Source organism: Orcinus orca, chromosome 9 (assembly GCF_937001465.1).
Source record: "Orcinus orca chromosome 9, mOrcOrc1.1, whole genome shotgun sequence".
Classification (NCBI taxonomy): domain Eukaryota; kingdom Metazoa; phylum Chordata; class Mammalia; order Artiodactyla; family Delphinidae; genus Orcinus; species Orcinus orca.
In genome coordinates this window covers 70475719-70499854 of record NC_064567.1, presented here as the reverse complement: position 1 = coordinate 70499854, position 24136 = coordinate 70475719, and the positions used below count along the sequence as shown (strand labels likewise).

The 24136-nt window shown below is 39.0% G+C and overlaps 1 protein-coding gene and 1 long non-coding RNA gene across 8 annotated transcripts in view; both read right to left on the bottom strand.

Moving 5' to 3' along the window:
* The window catches only part of HDAC9 (histone deacetylase 9), a 547926-nt gene that overhangs the window by 455370 nt on the left and 68420 nt on the right, over positions 1–24136 (bottom strand). The gene's annotated exons all lie outside the window — the stretch shown is intronic.
* Positions 3302–5482, bottom strand: LOC125965340 (uncharacterized). The gene is made up of 3 exons (XR_007479105.1): positions 5388–5482; positions 4574–4613; positions 3302–3327 (listed from the first exon to the last, which is right to left on the bottom strand). It is a non-coding gene; the product is annotated as an uncharacterized LOC125965340 (long non-coding RNA).

Here is a 24136-nt window from a genome sequence, read left to right as displayed (position 1 = left end):
CCTACTTAATTGGTGTTTCCGCTCAGAAAAATAGAAAGATTATTCATCAATAAGGAAGAGTTAATTTGGGGGTGGAAGGGTAGATGGTTTAAGCAGCTGCAAACACTGACAGGTTTGTCCACTTCAAGGAACTTTAAGAAATAACCCCTCACCTGTAAAACTACCCACTTAAAAAATATACTTTAGAAAGATTTTATGAAAATATTGTTTTCTATTTAAAATCTATTAAATTTTTGCCTGTTTTAAAAAATATATCCTGAAATAGGGAACTATAAAGAACATGAAATATTAAAAATAAATTAAGATTTTTCTTCTGAGTGTTTTTTTTTTTTTGCAGTACGCGGGCCTCTCACTGCCGTGGCCTCTCCCGCCTCAGAGCACAGGCTCCGGACGCGCAGGCTCAGCGGCTATGGCTCATGGGCCTAGCCGCTCTGCGGCACGTGGGATCCTCCCGGACCGGGGCACGAACCCATGTCCCCTGCATCGGCAGGCGGACCCCCAACCACTGCGCCACCAGGGAAGCCCTCTTCTGAGTTTTATGAAAACAGATGTAATAGCTTTTTACCCAACTGTATCACTAAGATTCCAGCTGCAGTAAGTTTGAATATTAGATTAAAACTAGAAATGTAAGTGATATCGGGTAGCATGGCAGTTTATTTGATTAAATTACAATCCAAAACATGTCTTATTTCTATTTTCAATGGCTGCAGAATGACAGCCTTTAGATAGTTGTTTGAATAATCCAAATGATGCTGAATATATGTTGACTGAATGAATAAATAATTACTGAATGAATAAATCTAGCTCTCATCTTTGCATCACAACACTGAATACAATGCTTGGCACGTAACTACTTGTACCCAATAAATGTTCAATAAAATGGACTCTCCCTCCCACAGCCTGGTGAGAAGATTTTGCAGAACCATTTCTCTAAGACTTCTCTTGAATCTCATATTTTGGCCTCCTCCATCTCATGTAGTGGATTAAAGAAATTGACCTTCATTTGGAAACATTCAGGTTAGAAAACGATTATCAAATGAAAGAGTAGAGTAGCATGCCTCAATCCAGTAAAATCCTCAGTTCCCAAGCACCCATAAAATTATCCGTTAGCATTTATAAACACTCATTGGGCACTTAAGTGGGCAAATGAACAAGCTTGGCATGAAACAATGTACCAAAGGATACTGTGGAAGGTGATGGGTCAAAAACTGCAAACAGTTCAACCAAGTTGCATGTCAAAATAGCAAGTCCAGTGAACGTAAGGGTTCCCTCCCCTTTATTGTATAGCTACTTCTCAGAAAACTAAAAATTTTTAACTTCGTAAGAGGAAGAAACTAGTTAAAACAGCACGAGTTTTTGTAGTACTAGTGTTGATGGTTACCCAGGGTTCATCTGCTTTTCAGTTACTAGAACATATAAGAAAAGTTAAATTATTTTAACCTCAGCAACTTTAGAACCCTATTTATGATTTTAAAAAATTAGAAACATCAAACAGCAAATTCAATTAATAAATTTGCAATTGCTTTCTTAATCTACCATATTTTAAAAATTTAATTATCCCAGACAAAACTTTATTAGCTAAGTTATAAATAAATTAAGCATTGTAAAGGCCTTAAAATAAGCATTGCATATAATTTCCTTTTTTCCCAAGGGGCTCAGAGGAAAGACTATTCAGTTTTTCTCCATGACTTTTACATTTTCCAAATGTTCTTATTTTTTGTGGAAATATTTACAAACTACCTATAAGAAGTACATGAACAAAATCTTTACTGGATAGTTTTTTTAAATGATTTTATTCAGTAAAACACTAGGTGATTCAGAAAAAGATTAGTGATTCAGAAAGAGAATCTTTCTCTTCCCTCAGGTCTGTTTCTTACCCCTCACTATCTGCTCATAAACTTATGTTTCTTTTTAAATGATAGGGATTGTCCTGAGGATCTGTGAGGAAGCAAATGAAATGATACTTTGCAAAGAAAAGTATCACTCCCATGAATTAACTATATAATTATGTTATATATAAAATTAGAGATGATGATTTTTTGTAAAAGTGAGGAGCTGAAGAAGGGGGTACACCTCCATTTCCTTCAGCCCTTTTCCAAGAAAATCCTCCAAATAGTTGTCTCTATTCACTATTCCAGTTCCTCTTTTCCCATTTTCCCTTAAACCCATTCCAATCTGACTTACAAGCTACTCACACAACTGAAACGGCCTCACAAACTGCTAGATCCAATAGTCAGTCAATTCAACAGCATTTCATTCAGTTAACGACTCTCTACTTGGTTCACTTTCTTCACTTGGCTTCCACAACACTACATACCCATGATTTTCCTCCTACCTTGGTTCCTCCTTTCTGGTTCCTTCTGTGTATCCCTCATCATTTAAGGAGGATGCACCCCAGTGCTCAGCAATTGGCTTCTTCTCATTATCTGTTCACATTCAGTTCCCCGGTGACTTCTTCCACTCATGGCATTAAATACCATGTCTCTATACTAATGACTCCCCAGTTTTTATCTCCACCACAGGCCACTTTTCAGAACTCCAGACACATGCATCTAACCATCTACTTGACTTTTTCATTTGGATGAACAGACATCTCAGACTCACTCTGCCCGAACTGTTTCCCTGATATCCCCCACCCCTGAAACCTGCTCCAGCTGCAGCTTCCCCATCTCAGTTGATGGCAACTTCATCCTTCTAATCACAAAGGTCAGACTCACTGGAGCAATCCTTGATGTCACTCTTCTATCACACCCCAAATCCAGTTCATCAGCAAGTCCTATTGGCGTTAGCTTCAGAATATTTCTAATATTCTGAATCTCCTCCTAATCCCCTCCAACCTTGCCAGAGCCATTATCTTCTCTCACCCTTTAGTCAATCTTCTTCCTTCCAACCTTGTCACACACACACACTCCCCTCAATCTACTCTCCCATGGAGCTTTTTTTTTTTTTTTTGCGGTACGCGGGCCTCTCACTGCTGTGGCCTCTCCCGTTGCGGAGCACAGGCTCCGGACGCGCAGGCTCAGCGGCCATGGCTCACGGGCCCAGCCGCTCCGCGGCACGTGGGATCCTCCCGGACCGGGTCACGAACCCGTGTCCCCAGCATCGGCAGGCAGAGTCTCAACCACTGCGCCACCAGGGAAGCCCCCATGGAGCTTTTTTACCCCTCAGTTTAAAATTCTGTAATGGTTCTCTCTTTTATTCAGAGTAAAAATCATACACTTAAAATGGCTAAAAGGGGATTCAGCTCTTCATTACTTAACTGACTTTCTCCCCTCCTAAGCTCCCTTCCACTTACTGTGCTCCAGCCCACGTTAGCTTCTCGGTCTTCTTCAAAATGCCAACATGCACGTCAACAGAAGCAGAAAGCAGAGTAGTGGTTGTCAGAGACTGGTCGGAGGGGAGGATGGGGGTGACTGCTTAATGCGTATGGAGTCTCCTTCTGGGGTGGTGAAAATGTTCTTGAACTACATAGTAGTGATGGTTGCACACTGTGAATGTACGATGCCACTGAATTATACACTTAAAATGGTGAATTTTATGTTATATGCATTTTGCCACAATTTTTAAAAATACCAAACACACTTCCAACCTTTGCTCTAGTTTTTTCCTCTGCCCAGAGAGTGTTCTTGCTCCAAACACCCACTCGACTAACTCCCTTCCGCCTATACGTGGTTGTTCAATACCGCGTGCTCAATGAGGCCAACTCTGACCACCCTATTTAATACGGCAAACTGCTCTTTACTCTGTATCTCCCTCACCCCCACTCAAACTTTTTATTTTTTTCCCACAACACCTAGTCTCTAACATACTTGATAACTTTTCAATACGTGTACTGGTTATCGTCCCCTTTGCTCAAACAAAAGCTCAATGAGGGCAGGGGTCCCTGTCTGTTGTGTTCAGTGATAGATTCCAAGTGCCCAGATAGTGCCTGGTACACATAAGCACTCTGTAAATATTTTTTTGCATCTTCCCATCTCCCAGAAGGTAACCATAAAAGCAACCTCAGTATCCTTGAAGTTGGTTATTTTGAATTAGTCTGAAAAGATGGTCCAGATGGGTGGTTGCCCCCAAGACAAATCCCAACTGGGCCTCTGCATTGTAAGGCAAAAGCTACTGAGCTAGAGTTTTGTGTGAAAATGGAGGAGCGGATAAGGCTCAGTGTTAGAAGTGGCCTCATCCCTTGGGGAGGTCTAATAGTTTCCAGGTACTTAGAAGAGATAGGGATTGCAGTTCTACAGGGTGTAAGATGCATGAGCCCATCTGATACTATGGCTTCTGAGGTGACAGTACCACAGGAGGATGCCTGCTGGCAGCCTATGAGGGGGAAATAATTTGTACTAAACACTAAATTGAACTGACACCACATGCCTAAGTGAAGAGCCCAGGAGGAATGACCAACATGGACTGAGGATTGAATCCCATCCCTCCTCTAGAACCAAACAAGCCTTAACATGCTTATATACATGTAGGAAGCAGGAGGGATCAAGACGGAGTAAGATTTTTTTTCTGGTCTATCTTGGCTACAAGAGAAAAACTGACTTTTGTATAAAATAGATGACTAATGAAAACCTACTGTATAGTACAGGGAAGTCTGCTCAGTGCTCTGTGGTGACCTAAACGGGAAGGAAATCCAAAAGAGAGGGGATATATGTATACGTATAGCTGATTCTCTTCACTGCACAGCAGAAACTAACACAACATTGTAAAGCAACTATACCCCAATAAAAAATAAAAATTAAAAAAAGAGAAAAACTGAAGATTAAGCTCTTTTAACATCTTATTAAGCAGTACTGATCTGTAAGCTCACAGAAACCAAGGATAACATGCCATTTGTCTATAACTGCTGTTGTAACTAATGTAGCCCCTTCCATATAGCAACTGTCAAGCCACGAATGAACAATGACTTAAAACAAGATGAATGGGCATCTGTTTGCATTTTGCAGTAGTTTAATACTTCTCTAGAAGAATAACACTTCAATTCAGCTGCCAATATGTATGGTAGTGAGGTTTTGTTTTTGTTTTTATTTTGGTTCCTGGAAATTTTGTCTCCTATTACTAGAACTCTAGTTTTCATTGCATAAAAAGAATCCCATCTCCACCCCCTTAGGCCCCCACTCCCCTGCACAATTTGCTTTTATTTTACTGTTGCTCAGCTGTTCACTTGCTCATATTTGGGAAGTTACTCATTTTATTTTAAAACTTACTTTTAAGACCTTGCTTCAAAAAAGAAAAAGCCTTACTGTCATGCTGGGTTATTCAGCAAGAATCTATTGCCCTCCGTGGGATAAACTCAGCCTTCACCCCCATAGCTTATCTGCTTTGGGAGCTGGATTACTGCCTCATAAAACAGCACAACAGTCCTATTATCACATAATCATTATCATTACCTCACTTTCAGCCATACAGATTCTTCTAATCCTGAACGTCTCGCCTCTCTAGTCTTGCTATATCTATCCTCTCCTGCTGTGAAACTGGTGTGTTCCATTTTCACGGAAGCTTAATGTAATCACAAACAGAAAAATAAAATATATTTTTTAACCAAGCTGCATTTTATTGATACCATTGTGTTATATAGGAATTTAAAATAGCTCCATATTTCATTCAAGTAAACAAAACAAATATGTGGGTAGCAGTGAGGGTTGATCTTACCCTAGCTCTATGTTTTCTTCCCCAATCTCATCTTTCTGGCTTTTGTCATATTCTTTAGGACAGATTCAATATGACACTCCCAAGTGGGGAACCCCTCAGTCAGCAACAGAATTGTCCCCACCCTGAGTGGAGTTTGGAAGAGGCACTGCCATTCTACTGAGATTTACTCAGAGGCTAGAAGTCATCACTGTTTAATCATGCCTTCTCCAGGCCCATGTAAAGTCACAATTGATATCCAAAGTGAATTCCTTCCTTGATCACTTTGGCAAAAAATGGGCCATTCTAACTTTATGAAAAAGATATAATCCATGCCCTCCAAAGTTTAAAAGAAGTAGGCATTAGAATTTTAGTCCTCACAACCAAAGAAAAGAAAGTTAAGAAAATTTTATAGCCCCATCAATCAAATAAAATAATCAGAGTTCACATTTATTTATGTCCATAGAACTTTTCTTTTTTTATATGCTTTCCACTTAGTGTTTGTTTTTAACACAAATCATACAGAAAATTCAAAAATAAACATTTAAAGGATGAATTAATGAAATAGTGGGGGAAAAAAAGAAAACTATAATCACCAAAATTCCATCTATTCTCAAACAATCACAGTTAATATTTTGGTATCTAACCTTCTACATCTTTTCATACTTAAACAAAATATTTATTTTCCAGAAAATTGAATCACCCAACATGTATTTTTGTGTGCTCCTTTACTCCACTTAACAATAGAGCATGAAGGTCTTCTCTGTCAATAAATATGAAACAGACAAATTTATGTTTTCTAATGAGGCTCATATTCTAAAGGTACGTAACAGACCAAGAGATTCATAGGAACTGTGCTGTATAGACTTTGCAGCCAACAGAAACATTTAAGGAAAATGTGAGAAAAGAATCTGATGTGAGAATATAGGGAAAAAGTAGAAGGCAAAAAAGAAAAATATAAAAAGTTATTATTAGCACACAAATTAAGAAAATTTTACTCTGATGTTACTCTGAAACACAGATTAAAGAGAAAATAATTATAAGGGAGGCACTTTTTCAGTAGGGGAAAATGCAGTATAGAATGGGAAATCATCAGACAATGCAAGTCCAGCACAACAAAAGATAAGACCCAAATCACAACTGAAATCTAAGAGTATAACCTAGTCACTTCTGCTTAAGGCTTTCATCAATATTCAAGTGGGAAGAATCATGAGGAATACCATGGTAGTTTTAATTGTATAGTATTTACAGGTACAAACCTACAAATAACTTGACGTTTTTAAAATAATTTACTCTAAAGTGTTTGCATTTAGATCCCAAATAGTATTTTCCATTACCTTTATAAATTTCCAAGTTAAAAGATCTCTTCTGACATTGTCAAGGAGATGAGAATGACCACATGCATAAGGAACACTGGAATTTGCTGTCTTGGATGAAGTCCAAATTATCCATAGAAAACATGCAGCACATGTCATAGAAAAGGCAAGCCGTATAAGGAAGGATTACATCCATTTAAATATGTTGCCTCTTACATATCATGCAATATTCCTTTAAATGTTATTTGTCTTTATTTACCTTGGAACTTTTACCCTGTATTATGATAAAAGTAGATTAAAATTCTGGGAACTATTAACTGTTCCCAAAAGGCACTCCCATTCTCCTGTGGCAACCTAATATATTTGAAGCTGAGCCCGTTTTTGATTAAACTATAAGAAGACTCTGCCAGGTCTCTGCTAAAATTTATCACTCTACTTCTCTTTCCTATCATCTGAAATGTTTTTGAAGAAAATCAAAGGTACATCTAAAATAGAACTTTATTTTTAACTTCTTTTACCACTTGAAAAGAACAGGGTCGTCAATGACGCTGATCTATGGGTGAAGGAAAGAAACCAAGGTGGTCAGGAAGGCAGCTCAAAGTTTTCACAAAGTCCTTGGTCAGCTTTTATGTACATCAAAATGAAACCTATGGCCCCTGGTGACTGAAAGCCTTCATCCACTCACAGCCTCTCTCGAACCTCCCCTTCACGCTGTGTGGTTGCAGGGCCTCTTCCTTTCCAAGACAGAATTCATATTCCTCCTTTGTGAGAGTAAGGTCTGTTCAAAGCAATCCACATAAAATGGGGTTCCTTCTACTTCTCATGGCAGTTTAAACTATTTTAAAAGGATGTGTCCTTCTGTCTGCACACGATCCTAATTTTTCTCCAGCCTGCTGGGGATATTCTGTCACCTTTTATTTTGGGCTTTGTCTTTCAGGAAAAAAAAAAAAAAAAAGCCAAATTTGACACTTGAAAGTACTGTGGTAAACTAGGCAATTTCCAACTGTGAGTGAAAAACCAATGAAAAATCTTTAAGATACACTTAAAATACCCATTAGTAGGAGAAGGACTGTACCCACGGTTAAAAATTAACAGGGAAAACAACTTGTAAGCATTACCATTACAAAGCTGAATGCCTAAGGCAATATTCCTGACCACCACAAAAGCTGGTGATTTGCTTCCGGAGTCTGTTCCATACCTCCCTAATAGGCCTGGAAGTTACAGACAATTAATTATTAGATTATGTAACTCCCACTGCTTGAAGTTAGCAGAACATTCTATGGTTTTACTGCAAGTGAGCTGCTTTTCAGCGAGGGTTGCAATTTCATCAGCTCACTCATCTGCATCTTTGTGCTACTTAATCCAGGCTTCCCAGGGTTTTTCTCTAATTGGCTCAGCCTTCTGCCCTCAGTCAGCCTGATTTTATTCATGGGTTCCCAGTGAAGATGACTGAATCTGAAAGTTATGGTGCCAAGGTCTTACAGCAGTGTTAGACAGAGGTATTCATCTAAAATTTCTACAATCAGAGGGTCTTTCTGTGGTTAATGAAGGCACATTTCTGCAAGCTTCTGAAGTCTACACTGTGCTAGTGAAAAACTGGAAGAAACACTCAACTACACCAGAGCTATGTAGTTGTGATCAGCAGCGTGCATATCTGGCTCCGTGGAAAGCACACTGGCCAAGGAACCACAAGACCTGCCTTGGGTACAGATTATTTCACCATATGTCTTCGCAGGCAATGCCATCACTCTCAGCGTCAGTTTACTCACCTGTAAAACGGGGAAAAAACCACCTATCTCAACAGGTTTTGGTCAGAGATAAATGAAATAACAAATGGTCAAATGCTTTGCCAATTATGAATGCTATAGAAATTAAGGGACTAAACTATTATTGGTATTCTCAAAGCCTAATTTCCTTATCATTGTGGCAGTAAATAGCTCTTGAGAACTTGATGATATTTTTATTATTAAAAAGTTAATTTAAAAGACCTTCATTAGCATGTGCAAACAAGTTCACTATTCTAATTGCTTCACCAAAATTTCTACTCCTGATTTTGGGAGACCTTCAAGATGGCGGAGAAGTAAGACGTGGAGATCACCTTCCTCCCCACAAATACACCAGAAATACATCTACATGTGGAACAACGCCTACAGAACACCTACTGAACGCTGGCAGAAGACCTCAGACTTCCCAAAAGGCAAGAGACTCCCCCACATACCTGGGTAGGGCAAAAAAAAAAAAAAAAGAAAAAAGAGACAAAAGAAATAGGAACGGGACCTGCAACTATGGGAAGGAGCGGTGAAGGAGGAAAGGTTTCTACACACTAGGAAGCCCCTTCACGGGTGGAGACTGTGGGTGGCAGGGGGAAAGCTTCAGAGCCGTGGAGGAGAGTGCAGCAACAGGGGTGCAGAGGGCAAAGCGGAGATATTCCCGCACAAAGGATCAGCGCCAACCAGCACTCACCAGCCTAAGAGGCTTGTCTGCTCACCCACCAGGGCGGGCGGGGCTGGGAGCTGAGGCTCAGGCTTCAGAGGTCAGATCCCAGGGAGAGGGCTGGGGTTGGCGGCATGAACACAGCCTGAAGGGGGCTAGTGCACCACAGCTGGCAGGGAGGGAGTCTGGGAAAAAGTCTGGACCTGCCCAAGAGGCAAGAGACCATTGTTTCAGGGTGCGCAAAGAGAGAGGATTAAGAGCGCCGCCTAAATGAGCTCCAGAGATGGGTGCGAGCCGCGGCTATCAGCGCGAACACCAGAGACAGGCATGAAATGCTAAGGATGCTTCTGCAGCCACCAAGAAGCCTGTGTGCAAGCACAGGTCACTATCCACACCTCCACTGTAGCCTGCCACTGCCAGGGTCCTGTGATCCAGGGACAACTTCCCTGGGAGAACACATGGCGCACCTCAGGCTGGTGCAACATCAAGTCGGCCTCTGCCACCACAGGCTCACCCCGCATTCCATACCCTTCCTCCCCCCAGCCTGAGTGAACCAGAGCCCCCGAATCAGCTGCTCCTTTAACCCCATCCTGTCTGAGCAAAGAACAGGTGCCCTCAGGTGACCTACATGCAGAGGCGGGGCCAAATCCAAAGCTGAACCCCAGGAGCTGTGCAAACAAAGAAGAGAAAAGGAAATTTCTCCCAGCAGTGGATTAAATCTCCACAATCAACTTTATGTACCCTGAATCTCTGGAATACCTGAATAGACAACAAATCATCCCAAAATTGAGGCGGTAAACTTTGGGAGCAACTGTAGACTTGAGGTTTGCTATCTGCACCTAATTTCTTTCTGGTTTTATGTTTATCTTAGTTTAGTAGCTACAGTTTATTATCATTGGTAGATTGGTTTATAGATTTCGTTGCTCTTCCTTTTTTTAAAAAATATATATAGATACATATATTTTTTTCCTTTTTCTCTTTTTGTGAGTGTGTATGTATACGCTTCTTTGTATGATTTTGTCTGTATAGCTTTGCTTTTACCATTTGCCCTAAGGTTCTGTCTGTCTGGTTCTTTTTTTTTTTAGTATAGTTTTCACCTCTTGTTTTCATTGACAGATTTGTTTTTTGGTTTGGATGCTGTCTGCTTTCTTCTTTTCTTATTTTATCTCTTTTTTTAAATTACTTTTCAATTTTTAATAATTTTTTATTTTAATAACTTTATTTATTGATTGATTTTCTTTCTTTCTTTCATTTTTTCTCCCTTTTCTTCTGAGCTGTGTGGCTGGCAGGGTCATGGTTCTTTGGCCAGGTATCAGGCCTGTGCCTCTGAGGTGGGAGAGCCGAGTTCAGGACATTGGTCCATCACAGACCTCCGGGCTCCACGTAATATCAAATGGTGAAAGCTCAGCCGGAGATCTCCATCTCAACGCTAAGACCCAGTTCCACTCAACGACCAGCAAGCTACAGTGCAGGACACCCTATGCCAAACAACTACCAAGACAGGAACACAACCCCACCCATCATCAGGGAGGCTGCCTAAAATAATAATAAGGTCATAGGCACCCCAAAACACACCACCGGATGCAGTCCTGCCCACCAGAAAGACAAGATCCAGCCTCATCCACCAGAACACAGGCACCAATCCTCTCCACCAGGAAGGCTACACAACACACTGAAACAACCTTAGCCACTGGGGGCAGAAACCAAAAACAAGGGGAACTATGAAGCTGCAGCCTGTGAAAAGGAGACCCCAAACACAGTAAGTTAAGCAAAATGAGAAGACAGAGAAACACACAGCAGATAAAGGAGCAAGGTAAACACCCACTAGACCAAACAAATGAAGAAGAAATAGGCAGTCTACCTGAAAAAGAACTCAGAGCAATGATAGTAAAGATGATCCAAAATCTTGGAAATAGAATGGAGAAAATACAAGAAACAATTAACAAGAAGCTAGAAGAACTAAAGAGCAAACAAACAATGATGAATAACACAATTAAAGAAATTTAAAATTCTCTAGAAAGAATCAATAACAGAATAACTGAGGCAGAAGAATGGATAAGTGACCTGGAAGATAAAATAGTGGAAATAACTACCATACAGCAGAATAAAGCAAAAAGAATGAAAAGAACTGAGGACAGTCTCAGAGACCTCTGGGACAACATTAAATGTACCAACATTCAAATTGTAGGGGTCCCAGGAGAAGAAGAGAAAAAGAAAGGGACTGAGAAAATATTTGAAGACATTATAGTCAAAAACTTCACTAATATGGGAAAAGAAATAATCAATCAAGTCCAGAAAGCACAGGGAGGCCCATACAGGCTAAATCCAAGGAGAAACATGCCAAAACACATATTAATCAAACTATCAAAAATTAAAGACACAGAAAAAATATTAAAAGCAGCAAGGGAAAGGCAACAAATAACATACAAGGGAATCCCCAGAAGGTTAACAGCTGATTTTTCAGCCGGAACTCTGCAAGCCAGAAGGGAGTGTTAGGACATATTTAAAGTGATGAAAGGGAAAAACCTACAACCAAGATTACTCTACCCAGCAAGGATCTCATTCAGATTCAGTAAAGAAATTAAAAACCTTTATGGACAAGCAAAAGCTAAGAGAACTCAGCACCACCAAACCAGCTTTACAACAAATGATAAAGGAACTTCTCTAGGCAGGAAACACAAGAGAAGGAAAAGACCTACAATAACAAACCCAAAACAATTAAGAAAATGGTAACAGGAACATACATATCAATAACTACCTTAAATGTAAATGGATTAAATGCTCCAACCAAAAGACACAGAGTGGCTGAATGGATAAAAAATCAAGACCCATATATATGCTGTCTACAGGAGACCCACTTCAGACCTAGGGACACATCCAGACTGAAAGTGAGGGGATGGAAAAAGATATTCCATGCAAATGGAAATCAAAAGAAAGCTGGAGTAGCAATTCTCATATCAGACAAAATACACTTTAAAATAAAGAGTATTACAAGAGAAAAAGAAGGACACTACATAATGATCAAGGGGTCAATCCAAGAAGATATAACAACTGTAAATATTTATGCACCCAACATAGGAGCACCTCAATACATAAGGCAAATACTAACCGCCATAAAAGAGGAAATCGACAGTAACACAATCATAGTAGGGGACTTTAACACCCCACTTTCACCGATGGACAGATCATCCAAAATGAAAATAAATAAGGAAACACAAGCTTTAAATGATACATTAAACAAGATGGACTTAATTGATATTTATAGGACATTCCATCCCAAAACAACAGAATACAGTTTCTTTTTTGTTTGGTTGGTTTTTTGGGTTTTTTTTTTGTGGTACGCGGGCCTCTCACTGTTGTGGCCTCTCCTGTTGCAGAGCACAGGCCCCGGATGCGCAGGGTCAGCGGTCATGGCTCACAGGCCCAGCCACTCCGCAGCATGTGGGATCCTCCCAGACCAGGGCACGAACCCGCGTCCCCTGCATTGGCAGGCGGATTCTCAACCACTGCGCCACCAGGGAAACCCAGAATACACTTTCTTCTCAAGTGCTCATGGGACATTCTCCAGGATAGATCATATCTTGGGTCACAAATCAAGCCTCGGTAAATTTAAGAAAATTGAAATCATATCAAGTATCTTTTCCGACCACAATGCTATGAGACTAGACAGAAATTACAGGAAAAAATCTGTAAAAAATAGAAAGACATGGAAGCTAAACAATACACTACTAAATAATCAAGAGATCACTGTAGAAGTAAAAAGAGGAAATCCTAGAAATTTCCTAGAAACAAATAACAATAAAAACACAACGACCCAAAACCTATGGGATGCAGCAAAAGCAGTTCTAAGAAGGAATTTTATAGCAATACAATCTTACCTTAAGAGACAAGAAACATCTCAAATAAACAACCTAATCTTACACTTAAAACAATTAGAGAAAGAATTAAAAAACGCCAAAATTAGCAGAAGGAAAGAAATCATAAAGATCAGATCAGAAAATAAATGAAAAATAAATGAAGGAAACAAGAACAAATATCAATAAAACTAAAGCTGGTTCTTTGAGAGGATATACAAAATTGATAAACCATTAGCCCGACTCATCAAGAAAAAAAGGAAGAAGACTCAAATCAATATAGAATTAGTAATGAAAAAGGAGAAGTAACAACTGACACTGCAGAAATACAAAGGATCATGACAGATTACTACAAGCAACTCTATGACAATAAAATGGACAACCTGGAAGAAATGGACAAATTCTTAGAAAAGCACAACCTTCCAAGACTCAACCAGAAAGAAATAGAAAATATAAACAGACCAATCACAAGCACTGAAATTGAGACTGTGATTAAAAATCTTCCAACAAACAAAAGCCCAGGACTAGATGGCTTCACAGGCGAATTCTATCAAACATTTAGGGAAGAGCTAACACCTATACTTCTCAAACTCTTCCAAAATATAGCAGAGGGAGGAACACTCCCAAACTCATTCTAAGAGGCCACCATCACCCTGATACCAAAACCAAAGGTGTCACAAAGAAAGAAAACTACAAGCCAATATCACTGATGAACATAGACGCAAAAATCCTCAACAAAATACTAGCTAACAGAATCCAACAGCACATTAAAAAGGATCATACACCATGATCAAGTGGGGTTTATCCCTGGAATGCAAGGATTCTTCAATATACGCAAATCAATCAACGTGATACACCATATTAACAAATTGAAGGAGAAAAACCATATGATCTTCTCAACAGATGCAGAAAAAGCTTTTGACAGTATTCAACATCCATATATGATAAAAACCCTCCAGAAAGTAGGCATAGAGGGAACTTACCTCACCATAATAAAGGCCATATATGACAAACCCACAGCCAACATCATTCTCTATGGTGAAAAACTGAAACCATTTCCCCTAAGATGAGGAACAAGACAAGGTTGTCCACTCTCACCACTATTATTCAGCATAGTTTTAGAAGTTTTATCCATAGCAATCAGAGTAGAAAAAGAAATTAAAGGAATGCAAATCAGAAAAGAAGAAGTAAAGCTGTCACTGTTTGCAGATGACATGATACTATACATAGAGAATCCTAAAGATGCTAGCAGAAAACTACTAGAGCTAATCAATGAATTTGGTAAAGTAGCAGGATACAAAATTAATGCACAGAAATCTCTTGCATTCCTATACACTAATGACGAAAAATCTGAAAGAGAAATTAAGGAAACACTCCCATTTACCACTGCGACAAAAGGAATAAAATACCTAGGAATCAACCTACCTAAGGAGACAAAGACCTGTATGCAGAAAACTATAAGACTCTGATGAAAGTAATTAAAGATGATACAAACAGATGGAGAGATATACCGTGTTCTTGGATTGGAAGAATCAACATTGTGAAAATGACTATACTACCCAAAGCAATCTACAGATTCAATGCAATCCCTATCAAACTACCACTGGCATTTTTCACAGAACTAGAACAAAAAATTTCACAATTTGTATGGAAACACAAAAGACCCTGAGTAGCCAAAGCAATCTGGCGAAAGAAAAACGGAGCTGAAGAAATCAGGCTCCCGGACTTCAGACTATACAACAAAGCTACAGTAATCCAGACAGTATGGTACTGGCACAATAACAGAAATATAGATCAATGGAACAGGATAGAAAGCCCAGAGAAAAACCCACACACATATGGTCACCTTATCTTTGATAAAGGAGGCAAGAATATACAATGGAGAAAAGACAGCCTCTTCAATAAGTGGTGCTGGGAAAACTGGACAGCTACATGTAAAAGAATGAAATTAGAACACTCCTAAACACCATACACAAAAATAAACTCAAAATGAATTAAAGACCTAAATTTAAGACCGGACACTATAAAACTCTTAAAGGAAAACATAGGCACAACACTCTATGACATAAATCACAGCAGGATCCTTTTTGACCCACCTCCTAGAGAAATGGAAATAAATACAAAAATAAACAAACGGGACCTAATGAAACTCAGAAGCTTTTGCACAGCAAAGGAAACCAGAAACAAGACGAAAAGACAACCCTCAGAATTGGAGAAAATATTTGCAAATGAAGCAACTGACAAAGGATTAGTCTCCAAATTTACAAGCAGCTTATGCAGCTCAATATCAAAAAAATAAACAACCCAATCCAAAAATAGGCAGAAGACCTAAATAGACATTTCTCCAAAGAATATATACAGATTGCCAACAAACACATTAAAGGAAGCTCAACATCACTAATCATTAGAGAAATGCAAATCAAAACTACAATGAGGTTTCATATCACATCATTCAGAATAGCCATCATCAAAAAATCTACAAACATAAATGCTGGAGAGGGTGCTGGAGAAAAGGGAACCCTCTTGCACTGTTGGTGGGAATGTAAATTGATACAGCCACTATGGAGAACAGTATGGAGGTTCCTTAAAAAACTAAAAATAGAACTACCATATGACCCAGCAATCCCAGTACTGGGCATATACCCTGAGAAAACCATAATCCAAAAAGAGTCACATACCACAATGTTCATTGCAGCTCTGTTTACAATAGCAGGACATGGAAGCAACCTAAGTGTCCACCGATAGATGAATGGATAAAGAAGATGTGGCACATACATACAATGGAATATTAATCAACCATAAAAAGAAATGAAATTGAGTTATTTGTAGTGAGGTGTATGGACCTAGAGTCTGTCATACAGAGTGAAGTAAGTCAGAAAGAGAAAAACAAATACCGTATGCTAACACATATATATGGAATCAAAAAAAAAAAAAAGGTTATGAAGAACCTAGGGGCAAGACAGGAATAAAGATGCAGACATAGAGAATGGACTTGAGGACACGGGGAGGGGAAAGGGTAAGCTGGGATGAAGCGAGAGAGTGGCATGGACTTATATATACTACCAAATGTAAAATAGATAGCTAGTCGGAAGCAGCCGCATAGCACAGGGAGATCAGCTCAATGCTTTGTGACCACCTAGAGGGGTGGGATGGGGAGGGTGGGAGGGAGACACAAGAGGGAGGAGATATGGGGATATATGTATATGTATAACTGATTCACTTTGTTATAAAGCAGAAACTAAGACACCATTTTAAAGAAATTATACTCCAGTATAGATGTTAAAAGGAAAAAAAAAATTCTGCTCCTAAAATAACATGGATGCGGGACTTTCCTGGTGGTCCAGTGGTTAAGAATCCAAGCTTCCACTGCAGGGGGGCACGGGTTCGATCACTGGTCGGGGAAATAATATCCCGAATGCAACACGGTGCGGCCAGAAAATAAAAAAAAAATAATGTGGAAGGAACAACAATAAAATCCTGAATAGATGTTAATTACATAGCATCAAAATATATTGAGGAATAACAAAAAGATTTATGGCCATTGACATGACTCATCTCAGCTGCCTGCTCTTGATACTATGATACCTCCAAGGCTTCAAGCATTACCTCTGATAAATGAACACAAAGGGGCATATGCAGCCCACTCTTCCCTGAGGCCTTAACCCCAAACCTGGAACTGCTTGGAATAATCTGAGTTCCTGACAGTTACCAATACAAAAACAGAGTTCAATTCAATTGTCTAAATTTAGACTTGCCTATTTTTTTTAATCAATGGCATCATCAATGTCTCAATCACCCAGGTTAGTACTTCATGCATTCTTTATTCAAAATATATTTCAATAATTATTTTCTTTTATTCTGACCATTAACTCCCTATTGTGCCTTTATCATTTCGGTCCTGACATAACAGTTCTGTTTCCTTATATGCCTCTTCACCTCAGAACCCCTGTATTCTACTCCACAAATGGCAGGATTAATTTTCTTAAAATCCCACTTTCAGGTGTCACCAAACAATCAATACCCCAGTGCCAGGCCAAGCTTTTAAATTCCAGTCTTAGTGATTTTCCTTAATTGAAGTCACTCAACAGCAAGAAGATGTTTCCAAGCTTTAGTACATTGCAGTTAGTAACCTGGCTGTGTCAGTAATATATGACTAGATATCTTCAAAACAGTAAGAGATATTTCACATGGCGCTAAAAGTAACTACTACTCATGCCCTCTACAAATATTAGTTACGAGTTCAAGAAGTAAGTGACTGTTTCACAGGGATTCTCAATAGCCAGTTGCCCTGTAGTTCCCCAAGAGTAGCAAAACCTGGGATCACCAGCCTGTCAGAGACATGGGATCAACCTGCACCAGTGAAAAAAGCAAAGGAAATGCCCAGTCGTGGTCTCAAATTAAGAGGGTTAAGATTAGGGTGACCAACTGTCCCAGTTTGGCCAGGACTAGGAGGTTCCAGGGACATGGGACTTTCCATTTCAAAACTGAGAAAATTTCACGCACTCTGGGATGAGTTGGTCACTCTAGTTAAGACCGTGGTGAGATGCCACGCTGAAGGAGAAGCACAAAGCACAATCAGGTCAGGGAAGTCAAAGCCGGGGACTGGGGGCAGAGCCACAGTGCAAAGGCCAAGGAAAAGTGACATGGATCATATTTTGCCATGGCTTACTATTTCATATGCTTTAACCCCACCCCACAGCTGTACATAATGAGTCTTAATTCAGTATGAACTGCAATCTGACACTATATGATGTACGAAGGTCTGTATGTTCACTTCAACTGTTTGGTTCATTCCAGCACAAAATTCCAAGCGCATCCAAAGTGTAGGTAGAAAACTCGATTTTATAAGCCACAAACCCAGATGTGTATGCAGTTTAATTTAATTTCCCTTAAATGAAACTTAATTTCTATCTTAAATCCCCAATTCCAGCTAAGAGTAGACAACTTAATTGAGTAACTTCAAGTAAATGAAATCATATTAGTGATTACTCAGTTATTTCTGATTTAAACTCTGTCAGCTTGGAATCAGACACCCAGGTCTTCTCTTCTTTAAGATCCTCCAACCTCCCTAGGGTTCCTGGGTCTGGGGAAGGGGAAGACCTAGGGCTCCTGTCAAATTTCAGCAAGCATGAGAATCACCAGGAGGGCTTGTTGATTACAGGTCACTGACATCAGCCCCAGTTTCAGATTCAGTAGGTCTGTGGTGGGAGGCCCAAGAATTTGCATTGCCTACAAGTTTCCTGGTGATGCTGATGCTGCTGGTCTCAGGCACCACACTTTGAGAGCTACTGGCATATGTTTAGAGTTCTTCTAGGTGACTTTAGTGCCTCATTAGTTTTCTTCCACTCTCTGAATTGTTTTCCTTGACCTTTTGATCTTTCCTTGTGGCTAGAAAACAACTGTTAGTGAGGGTGGAATGAATGCTTTACCTGTCTATTCTTGGGACACTTTGGGTTGTAGAAGTACTTCAACTAATATCTCAGAATTATCCTTTTGTTACATCCATAGTATCATTCTGTCAGCATTTACACGCAGCCGCCCTTGGACGCATCCTGTACCTTAAGTAGTAGAAGCGTAGAGTATAGGAAAATGATTTGAGCAGTAGTCCAAAACTTCTAAATCAGGCTTTGCATTTTAATAGCCATGTAACCTTGCAAAAGTCTTTACATTTACCAGCTCTCAGTTTTCTCAACTATAGAATAAAGCTGATATTATCTTCCCTTCCATGGCAATCTCACAGAGTATTTGCAGGTCTCAAAGGTAATGTTTGAGAACATGCTTTGAAAATAATTAATGGTTATATTTAAGGTAAGATATCTGTTATCGTGTACATAACTTCCCATCAGCCTATACAGTTACCTTTAAAAACACTGAATAATCATCCCTCGGTATCCGTATAGGATTGGTACCAGGACCCTCTTCCCCATACAAAAATCTGCAGATGCTCAAGTCCCTTATATAAAATATTTTAGTCCACCCTCTGTGTCCATGGGCTCCGTATCTGTGCATTCAACCAACCACGGATAGACATTCTTGTTTCCAACTCCAAGTTTGGACTTGCATGCGGTTGGGTTGTTTACTTTCAGAGAGCTAGTTCTTAAACATTTACCTGCATATCACTGTTTATAGAACATACTGGGCCTTTGATAGGTATCTTTCCAGTGTTAGTTTTTGATAAAGTGATAAAAATATACTTTTTTCTCCTTTATACCACACAAAAATTTTATAATCTAAACAAAACATATTAAAATATATACAAATATGGTGTGTTACCAAATTCTCTCCTTTACCTGAAATTTTCAGCCTAAAGTGGGATAAGAATCATCTGGGGCACTTGTTTAAAATGCAGATTTCAGGGCCCTACCCCTAAGAATCTGAACAAGAGTCTGAGCAAGGATCCTGAAGGGGTATTTTTTTTCCAAGTTCTAGGGGCATCCCAAACAGGTGGTCTTAAGATGACATGTGGAGCTGTTGATGAAACATAAACCCCACATTCTGGCTTTTAAATCCTCTACCACCTGGTCACAAAATCCCTTCTCCCCATCTCCAACTGCTCCCCAATGTATACCTGTCCTGAATTGAGAAGATACCATCACTCTCCTGCAACAGAATCCTTGCAATTTTGTTGGACCTATTTGCCAAGTTTCCCACAATATGGCTTGAGAGCTCACCACTGTGGACCCTGGGTTGAGAAGGTAAAATAGATTTCATAGTCTTTTATATTAGCAAAGTTCGTAACTGTTTCAAGGGCACATGCTGGCAATGAATCAGGACCAACTGAAATCTTGTAAAAAAATGGCAAGAAAAGGGGATCAAGAGGGAAGGATGAAGGTCTGTGTATGCACTCCCCCACAGACTACAGAATAATGCTGAGCATTTTTGTCAAAGCAATTTTACTTTAGTCACAGAAGTCTTACTATATAAAAATAACTTGTTTTATAAATTAGCTGTCAAATCCTTGGAGAAGCCAACCATGAACAATTGGTTGTTGGTTATACTTCCATTATTGTCACCATTTAATCCACAGTTTAGTGATTAATGATTTTCTAAGAAAACTTGTTTGAAGTATAAAGAATGAAATCTGCTACCAGAGTAAGACCCAACAAGATTCATTTGTCTCAGTGTCTCATCAGCAGTGAAACTACCATCGCATAATTAATGGTACAAGAGATGAAACAGGACTCCTATTCTGTCATGACTCCTCTATTTAAGTCTTTAAAGATGAAAAATAATGAGTTAGGGTGTAAAACAAATTGCTTGATATGCCAAGAAGCAAAATAATCCCATTAAAATAATTAGAATTTCATCTCGAATTATTAGGCACTGCTGTTTCATTGGAGAAAAATCCCAGTCTGGGGTGATCCCCTGATATATGTGGCCATAATTTATGATACTGCCATTAGAAAGGTTTGAAAGGATGTTCTTTCTGAAGCTTGATAAGCCTCTATGCATGCTTATACTAGAATTAAAAGGCTGATTTGGGGCAACAATCGCAAAACTTTTATACTTATTGACCAAAAGTCCTTGTTTCTTTAGCTTAATTAAGTCTCCTACATACCTGAAAGAATAGAGAACTCAAAACTGAATATATATTATGAGCCTATGCTCATAGATTCATAAAATTATGTTTATAAACATACAAGACTGGAAAAGGCAACAGAAAATGATGATAATAGTTTATTTGTTCAGGAATAGGAGACTGGGCATTAAATTTTCCACTGCACAATGAAAACAAATTAAGAATGCTGACAAGAATTCAACTTGGCTCTACAGCATATATCTGTGTCCCTGAACAGTTCAGATAAAACATTATTTTAATCCAATCTGATTTCATGTTATAAACTTTTTCTGAGCACCAACTATGAAAAAGGTATTTTGGTAACATCATGAGGAATAGAGAGCTGAGGATTCATATGAATCCATGACATCAGGGAACTTGAAATCTAGTGGGGAATAAACACATGAATAGAAATAACTGTGATAGAAAAGTAAAATATGAAGTGCCCTGGAAAACACTTGGGATGAAGTAATTAGCTCCAAATAGGGGAATGGGCAAAGATTTTACAGAAAAGATAGCAAAAGAGAGAAGCCCATGATTTTCCCAAGATATGGAGCCTTGCAACAGTGGTTGAAAGGTGCATCTCAGAAAGTATTGAGGACTGCAGTAACAAAGGGAGAAAAATTGAGGACAGGCTTTAATCATACCATGTACTAATTATACTGCAACCCTGGGGGTTTCTGGTTGCATATCCTCTAGCACCATGCTGGGCACACAGCAAACACTTCACATATTTTGTGGAGAGGCAGTCAAGCCCAATAGTATCAAGGAGGAAGAATACTCCAGCTAGTACAGCCATGTAAGCGTAAGATTCTACCTAGACAATAACTAGTGTTTTAAATGTGAAAGTGCAGGCTAAGTCTCATTTTATATGTGCTTAAATGTCATGTCTCATAATTATGATGAGCAAGCAGCACAAATCACAAATGTGCTCAGTATTTTATCTTCAATGGAAATTAACTTGTTCTCATTTTGCTATAACAAAAATGTTATCTAATTTATCAGTGTGTATTTTTCCATGTGTTCATATATGATTTTACATGTTTTTATCAGTGTTAACAAGGAAATACAAATATACTTTCTTTGATACCTAAAGGATAAGAAAAACTCAGAGAATATTACTCTCAAATCAAATAGTACTTCAATTACCATATACAAGTAATATTTCTTTTTTATTTTATTTTATTTTATTTGGCTGTACCACATGGCTAGTAGGATCCTAGTTCCCCTACCAGGGATTGAACCCAGGCCCTCAGCAGTGGAGTCCTAACCACTGGACCTTCAGGAAATTCCATACAAGTAATATTTCGATTAACAAATACCCTTAGAAGATGGTACCTAAATCGAAGCCAAAGTGGTGAAAAACACTGTATCTATTTCACTCTGCATCCACTTCTCCCATTCCCTGGTCTCCAACTCATATAAAGGTTCTGGCTCTTCACACACCACAATCTTATCAAAAAGTGAAGAATCACTACTCTTACCATTCTACTTTAACCAGTACTCATTCACGCTGAAATTAACTCAAAATGTTTTTATTTTTAGAGCTAATTGGAAATATTGTTTTTCCAATAAGAAAAGGCATTTTCTCACTTTAAAGGACTTAGATTCTCTACTATGTCTACTTAGCTGGTTCTTAGGTTGTCCTAAACACCAGCTCATAAGGTGCCCCTTCTTGCATGGGGCACAGCCCCATGTGAGGGGATACAGATTGGTCATCATAAAGTGGGGAGGAATTCAGATGCCACTTGCCTATCACCCAGTGGATCTGTGCAGTGAAAAACCTTGCACAATTGAACATAGCAACACTGCTTGAAGGACAATCCAGTTTAATTCTTGTGGGATGACTTAGGGAGGGAGGTCCAAAGCACAGTCTCCATAACTGGTTCCTTGCTCTTCGGGGATCCTGGCTGAGGCTGCAGGAAACTTTAGGGAATAGAAGAGCATATGTTACGTCTGAAGGGAACCTGTATCACCCCAGCAAAGGGCTGTCTGCCAGCAGATCCCTTCCCTCTAAGCTTGTCCCCAATGGATTTGTCTTGCCCAAGAATAAACCAAGCCCCAGCCTTCACTTCCTTTAACCTTAACTGCTTAAGCTTTTGCTTAAGACTAAGAAATTTTTATTGCTATTTAAAATTGCTGATGTGTACTCTTACTTATCTGAAATGCATCCTCTGCTTCCCAGATTATTTCTGCCTGAGATTGTGACGTCTCTAACAAATAATTATGTTGTTGGAAAACATTAATTTCATTAATAGAGCTATTACTGCACCCAGTAGATAATGTTGATGATGACAGGCTTTTTAAATCAACTTTTGAAACCACTTTTAAGAGTGTTGCTCATTTATGCTTTTTACCTACTTCCAAGAGAGGATTTGAGGTGGCTTCCAACACAAAAGACCAAAACCTATTAACACTGCATACAAAACCAAAGTCAAATAATAAAGAAGAAATGACATCAGAAAATCGAAACTGAGGAACCCCATTTGAGCACAACACTGAACTCTTTCATTCAGAGGAAGCTTACAGGTCATTTAGGGTGACAAACGTTATTCTGGTACTGTGATCAAAGAGGAGTTTATCACATGAACCTTTCTGTATAATTGACCAGGCAACATAGTGAGTAAGGTCTTTAACAGCAGCTTTCACAAACCACGCAAAGGCATCTTGCAGGGTCAGCTTCATGGGTGTGTGATCCATGCAGCTGCACAGCACAGCACCTCAAGCTTAAAAGAGCCCCACACTTGGTTTAACATTCTGCTGTTGTCGTCTTGAAATTCTTAATTATTTTTTAGTAAGGGTTCCCACATCTTCATTTTGCACTGGGCATGGCAAACTACATGGCCAGTCCTGTCACCTTTCGTACAACTAGGTGTTATATCAGCCCTTAAATTTGTTGTTTTAGGATGTTTCTCCTTTGGCAATATAAATTACAGTATTTGCAGAATTTATCCTACATTTTTCTGAATATAAAAAATAATTCACCACGGATATATAACATCCCCCTACCAAACCTGCCAATCTTAAATCCTGTAAATGCGAAACACAAGCAATAGCATTCTTTTATTTTAGGAAAAGAAGAAAAGCCATTGTTTTTTCCCCTTTCATGTATGTAAGCTCAAGACACCTTTCATCAGAAATAACATATTTATTATGATGTTTTAGATATAGTTAGATGTCTGAGCTATAAAATCTGTAAATAGGCTTCTGGTTTAAAATCAGTTACCCAGTTAGATGAAGTACAACTTCATCAAATGGAAGAATTTGATCTCTGAATTATGCCTTCCATGTTTTTTCCCTTGAACTGATTGTCTTAAGAAATAAATTTTTAAATGTTTTCAAAGAGAAGT